Raw genomic sequence first — 6,975 nt, forward strand, 5'->3', positions numbered from 1 at the left:
GCTGGTGACGGGGTCACCCCATGTGCTGCACACCTCCTGAGGGCATCTCCCCTCTCCCAAGGATCCTGCAGGGCTCCTGCTCCTCCTGGAACCCAAACAGGCAGGAGAATCAGGCAGGGCAAGGGGAGCTGGGGGCCCTGCCCCATCTGCAAACAGCCATGGCCAGGTGCTCCTGGGCTGGGCTGCTGGCACAGAGGGTTTGGCTCAGATTGGTTTTGTTTCAAATGCATCTGCAAGGACAAGAAAAACCAAAGGTTGGGTCGTGTTTGGAACAGGTCCCTCACGTGGGGAGAAGCAAATGAGCATGGGATTGGCAGGACAGAGGTCCTAGAATGGGTTACACTGATCCTTGTTAGACTTTGGTGGTGGAGAGAGAGCAAACTGTGGGACAGATGTCTGGGAGAGCTGGGTTTAGGGTACCAAGTCTTCTCTATCCCATTAAGCTGGTGACTTCCTGGGAACTGAGGTTTGTAACACCCTCAACATAACCACGAGTAAGCCAGCAGGTTATAAAGGTATATCTATTATATGTATATTTATATTTAAATATAGATGTATTATGTAGTATAAATATACACCTATATATCTTTATTATTGCAGTTACAGATGAATCAAAATGTATTTTTTTTAATAATACTCCGATACAGTAGAAATTTTCTTTTTCTTGATTGCTGCATTTCCTTGTCAGCCCAGAAGTGTTGCTGCTTCCACAAGTGCCTGGCGGTAGTGGACATGCGTGGGGTTCCTGTGCATGTTGGGAAGGCCCATCCCATGCTCCAGGACAGGTTATCCCAGTGCCACAGGGCTGAGGGTTCTGCTGGTGCAGCAGGGAGATTGGCCAAGCTGCCAGCTCACAGATCTCACTCCTGATCCTTGCTCTGCTGCTGCCAGGTGGGAAGCCCTGTCTTCCTTAACTCAGCACTAACTTGGCTGTGCCCCAAAATAAACCTGTGCTTATTCACTGCTCTGCACTGTGCTCCATAAAACAAAAAGGCCCTTTTTATTTGTGTGGCAGCAGGAGGGGCAGGCAGGCTGAGCCCTGGTGGACAGGGAGCAAGGAAAGCTGGCAGGCTGAGGATGATGAAGGTGTGCAGGCAGAATGAGGGCAGAGGCAATGTCAGGTGACTCAGAGTGCTCTCTCCTGCTCTCTCACTTCTCCTGTGTGTCCCAGCAGAGCTGCCAGCTCAGCAGCCCAGCCCAGTGCTCCCCTGGCTGCTCTCCACACCTTCCAGCCCATCCGACTCGGAGCTGGGTGCGCAAACAGGACGGGCTGGTTTTCAACACGGAGAGAACAAGTCGGGCCTGGCTCTGGCAGGGCTTGGAGGCAGCACAGTTCCATCCCCAGCACAGCTCCGTCCCCAGTGGGACCGTGTCCGGATGAGGGTCTCCTGGACAGCCTCAGAGCCAGTGGCAGTGTGGGGCATATTGACACTTGTACCCCAGGGGTTTTCAGTGCCTCACAGACTGGTGCTGGTCCAGATTTTGGCTGTCCATCCATTCGGCATACGGGGCAGTGAGTCATCTTGCTGCAAAGATGTCTCTCACAGGTACCTGGGCTCCTGTGCACATTCCATGTGTGAGGGAGTCCCAGTCATCACCGGCATCCCCAAATTCCCTCTCAGGGTGGCATGATCCCATGGGGACTTGATTCCCTCAGCACCAAAGCCCATGGCTGTGGGTCAGGGTCAGCAGTGAGCCTGGAGGAGGCAGCTGAGCTGCTCCAAGAAAGGCAGTGGAGAAAGAGTGGAGGAAACACCTCTCCCAACACTGAACACACAACCACGGGCTGCCCCGCACTGGGCTGCAATCGCGGTTTAACGTGTTCCCTTTCTTGCCACCCACCGTGGGACAAACCCAGCCAGCCTGAAATGAAATAACACAGGGGGAAAACACGGCACCTTTTCTTTTTTCCAGGCAGGCTGGGGCCCTGCTCCAGTTGCCAGTGCATTCCTGCAGGCGCTGTGTCAGCACAGCAGTGGTGACAGTGGCACGTGGGAGGTGGCAGCAGGCAGAAAGCGGCCATGGTAGAGGCAGCCGGGACAGGAACCTGCCCATGGAAGCAGGAGGCAGCTTTAGCTGGCAGGGAGGAGCAGCTTTCGGCTCAGTTACCAGCCGGCCCAGCAGGTTTCAGGTGGACATGTCCCAGTGTTCTCAGTCTGCTGCACATGGCTAGTGGCTGTTTCATGGAGACACCTTCTGTTTTTCATCCCTAATTTCTCCCAGTAATAACCCTGGGAAGAGCTGCCATGGGTGCTGGAGGTGGCAGCTGTAGGGGCTCAGTGCCCTCAGGGAGCTGATCCCAGTGGTGGTGGGTGCTGGGAGGGAGGTTCCTCTAGGTCCCACAGCACCCAGATCCCAGTGCCCCTGAGCTCTGCTGAGCCTTTTAGGAAGGGGAAACATTTTTTCCCCTCTTCTTCGTCTTTTCAGATTAGGAAGGCAGCAAAGCTTCTGTGCTCCTGGGCTGTTCCCAAGGGTGCTGTTTGATTGCTGCAGCTGAGGAGGCTCCTGTGTACCCATCCCTGGAAGTGTTCAAGGCCATGTTGGAGCAACCTGGTCTATTGGAAAGTGTCCCTGGACGTGGCAGAGGGTTGGAACAAAATGAGGTTTGGGTCCCTTCTAACCCAAACTATTTTGTGATTTTATGAGTCCATACCTCATGGTTGGTGTACCCAACCTTCTGCTTTGTACTGCTCCAGTGCTGGTTTTCCAGACTAAAAATACCTCTTACTTTGACTGCTGTAAGGAAGAACACTTGCTCAGCAGGTTGTTTAGGATTCAGGGGAAGAAAGTTCAGGCAGAGCTCAATTAGTCTGCTTTAATTTACATGCCAAGTTTTGTGTCTGCATGATTTGCTTCACTTGTCTGTGCACATTTAAAAGCACAGAGCAGTACTGGGGGTGGTTAGTTTTACTGCACGTACTTACTGTAGAAAAACAGTTGTTATTCACATGTTTACTGCCCTCCTCATAATGAAACTGCTGGGTTTTCTGGCAGATTAAAAAAAAATGTAGTGCTGTGCTGAAATGAGCAGGATATGTGGGAGGATTAAGCTCTGTGGTGCAGATCGTGTATCTCCTCGTCACCTCTGACTACTCCTGCTCATTCGTGCTGTCTCCCTGTGTAGTGGTTAATTCTGGGAGTTCTTCTCATAAGGGATCCATGTCTGGATGCAAACTGGACAAGAAGTTGCTAAATTTCTTTGTGATGCACCTGAATTTTTTCTTACTCAGAAGTCGTGGCCATACTTGGCTTTAGTTGGAAGCAAATATTTTCTGTACAAGAAATCCCTGTATTTCCTATGGCCCAGAATCACAGAATCATTAAGGTTGGAAAAGACATTGAGTCCAAGCTAGGAAAAAGTCCATCTCAAAAAAAACCCCTCCTTGTCCATATACTGTCCATTCTGACAGCAGAGTACCACATGCATCTGGAGATAACCTGCAAAAAAAAATTATGAAGTTAAAAATTAGGAAAATCAGGTTTTGGGAACAGAGCAAGGACCCGGATGAATACTTTTCCCTGTGTCCTGAACTTGCTGTATTTCCTATTCCTGCTTATTAAGCAGGCAGCCGACAGCTGCTGGCAAAGCTAGGGAATAGCAGAGAAGTGTAGCGTGTCCAAAAGCTCTCCAGGCCTCTTTTGGGCAGCAGCCTGGGAGCAGCTCCTGAGGCAGGTTATCTATAGGCCAGCTTTGGCCAAGGATCTCTGCGTGTCCCGGCCACAAATAGCACAGCAAGCTGCTCCTTTGGCCTGTGGAAATGCTGGTTTTACTCCAGTGGGAAAGGAGAACACAAGTGTCTCTCGTGCAGGAGGATGGCAGCAGCCAGTCCAGCTCTTGGTGGCAGCTCCTGGAAGAGTTATGTGGATTTTTTAATTACTCCCTCACTGTCTGCTGGTGCCTAATGAGTGCAATCAGCAGCAGCGCTAATGAGATGGCTGCCTTGAGACCCACGTGTGGGGTTTTGGGGATTTGGAAGACGTAATATAAAAGTATGTCTCTGATTAGGAGCAGAAGTGCTGAGTCTTGAATAGTCCTTGGCTATTTAATTCACAAGCAATGGTTGTCTGCGGTTCAGATCTTCAGGACTGATTAGGTAGTGATGACCATGCATGAACGATTCTCTGGTAGGAAATTTTGCCAACATTTGGAGAGCAGCAAAGCCCCAGACCTTGCCATCCATCCTTCCCTTGGCAATTGCAGTATGATCTATGTCCTGATCCAGTGTGGGCTGCGATTCCTGCAAGGAAGTTAATTTAAATATTTTAATACCCCCTTTTTAATGTTAGGAATGGAAATGTTGTCTTATGGCCAGAAGTCCCTGAAAACTGTTGATGATATTCAGTGGACAACACTGTCATTTGGCCTTTTGACCTGTGTGGCTGATTGTGGGGGTCTTTAATGCAAACTAATGTGCGACAGTCTGGAGAGGAGCTGGAGCTTCCTGCAGGCTCCAATTCCTGCTTCCTGCCACAGGGAATGCACAGCTCTGGTGATTGTATTCACATGATGATCGATTTCCCTGTTTATATTAAAATACATGTTTTCACCATAGAACCACAGAGTGGTTTGGGTTGGGGTGGGACCTTAAAGTTCATCTTGTTCCACCCACTGCCATGGGCAGGGGCACCTTCCACTATCCCAGGTTGCTCCAACCTGGTGGCCTTGGACACTTCCAGGAACGGGGCAGCCACAGCTTCTCTGGGCAACCTGTGCCAGGACCTCATCACCCTAACAGCCAAGAATTTCTTCCCAATATTCCACCTAATCCTGCCCTTTGTCAGTGGGAAGCCATTCCCCCTTGTCCTGTTACTATGTGTTTTACATGTGTTTTACGTGTGTTTAATTCAAGATGTCACCCAAACCCATTATAACATGTCTGCATTTGGAAAATTTTGGAATACTGAACGTACACCAGCTTTGAGTGCAGCACAGGGGAGCTGAACATGCACAGTCCTTTCAAAGCAACAAAAGGGAGAAGCTCTGTCTTCCCTCGGAGTGACAAATCCCAAGCCTCGGAGACAGGCAGCCGAGATGTCCATTTCCGTGAGCAAATCTCCTCCTTTAAAGCTGCCTGTGCCATCTGGCGAGGAGCACGTCAGGGATCCGAGTAGGAAACGTTTGGATTTTATTCATCAAATGTGTGTGATGCAACATGGCCTCAGAGTGTGTGACTGGGCATCAAGGCTTTTCCTGGAAATACCTGCCTTGTAAACACAAAGAGTTTTAATTAAGTGTTGCTTGGTGGCATTTGATTCATCCCAAAAGCAAAAAGGCTTTGAGAAAACAATGTTTTGAGTTCTTAGGGTGTAATTTGTGGTGATTATTAATATCCCAAGAAGGGGGTGAGCTGCTCTAATCCCCCTCAGACCCACCGCAGGAGGGGTTTCCTCGAAGACCTTCCCAAAAAAGAGCTGTGGGATTGCAGGGAAACCTGATGAAGAACAATCCAAGCAACCAAAATAATTTTCAGTTTCTCCCAAAAAACCTAAACTATGGAGTTTTCCGAACCAGTTGGTTTTGGAGTCTTCAGTTTATGAGCAACACACATTCAAAAACTGAACAAATGTAATTAAATTACTTTTTAAAGCAATTATTTCAGGCTTCGTGGAGCAGGCAAAGCAAATATTAGAAATATTATCCTTGCTGAGCACAAAGTTAATTTTATAATATGTAGCAAAAGTTTCTGAAAAATTACAGATTTAAAGTGTGAGCATTCAAATTGTGTTTTCACAGACATGTCAAATCTGTGCCTGTTTAATATGTTTTAATGTCTTGATATAATCCCCCCTCTGGCTATAACTAGATACTACTATATAAAAATATATAATGATATATGTTTTATATTAATATATATATATGTTAATATATATTAATATTTATCACATTAACTTGATAGTGCCTGGTAATTGCGTAGATCAGCTAATTAGATGAGTGGAAATGTCCATGGAAGTGTGAAATTCTGTTACGATTTTCATTTAATTACAACTTAGGGATATAAACTGTGAGCATAGGAAATTGTGTTTTGAAGAACATGTCAAATCTGTGCCTGTTTAATATTTTTTAACCTCTTAACGTAATCCACTCTGGCTATAACTGGATACTAACATATATGAAAATATTATAATGTATTCATATACCAGTGTCTCAGTAGATCGGTCTATTAGCATGTAATTGCATCACTAGAATAATATTAATATGGAAACATTAATGTATTAATATGCAATATGCAGTATAACGATATTAATGTAAAATACTCATTAAGTATGGTATTATATATAAGGTATATTACCATACATTATATATTATCATGGATATAATTATATATAAAATCATATATATAATATAAATATATCAGTCTATTAGCATTAATATATTAATATATAACATATAGCATATATATCATATATTACCATATATTATCATATGCAATATATAGTATATTATTGTATTGATGATAATATATAGTATATTATCATATATAGTATATTTTCATATATATATAGTATATATAGGATATATAGGACATTATCATATACTATATGTTATCATCAATATAATTATATATAAAATCATGTATCATATAATTATATCAATCTATTAGTATTAACATATTAATATACAACATACAGCATGAATATATATCATATATTACCATATGTTACCATATGCAATATATAGTATATTATCGTATCAATGATAATTGTCGCTATAATCATCTATATAATTATATATAAAATCATATATAATATAATTACATCAATCTATTAGTATTAATATATTTATATACAACATATAGCATAAATATATATCATATATTACCATATGTTATCATATGCAATATATAGTATATTATTGTATCGATGATAATATACAGTGTATGATAACATACATTATATATAATATATTAAATAATTAATATTTTACATTAAAATCATTATATCACATACCGCATATTAATATATCAATGTTTCCAT

At 44.0% G+C, this 6,975-nt stretch overlaps 1 long non-coding RNA gene across 1 annotated transcript; it reads right to left on the minus strand.

The window, feature by feature from the left end:
• Positions 1-592: 592 nt before the first annotated feature.
• Positions 593-6,343, minus strand: LOC135418985 (uncharacterized). The gene is made up of 3 exons (XR_010432762.1): positions 4,912-6,343; positions 4,170-4,238; positions 593-3,438 (listed from the first exon to the last, which is right to left on the minus strand). It is a non-coding gene; the product is annotated as an uncharacterized LOC135418985 (long non-coding RNA).
• Positions 6,344-6,975: the final 632 nt, after the last annotated feature.

This window comes from Pseudopipra pipra, chromosome 9, assembly GCF_036250125.1.
Source record: "Pseudopipra pipra isolate bDixPip1 chromosome 9, bDixPip1.hap1, whole genome shotgun sequence".
In the NCBI taxonomy this organism is placed as follows: Eukaryota; Metazoa; Chordata; class Aves; order Passeriformes; family Pipridae; genus Pseudopipra; species Pseudopipra pipra.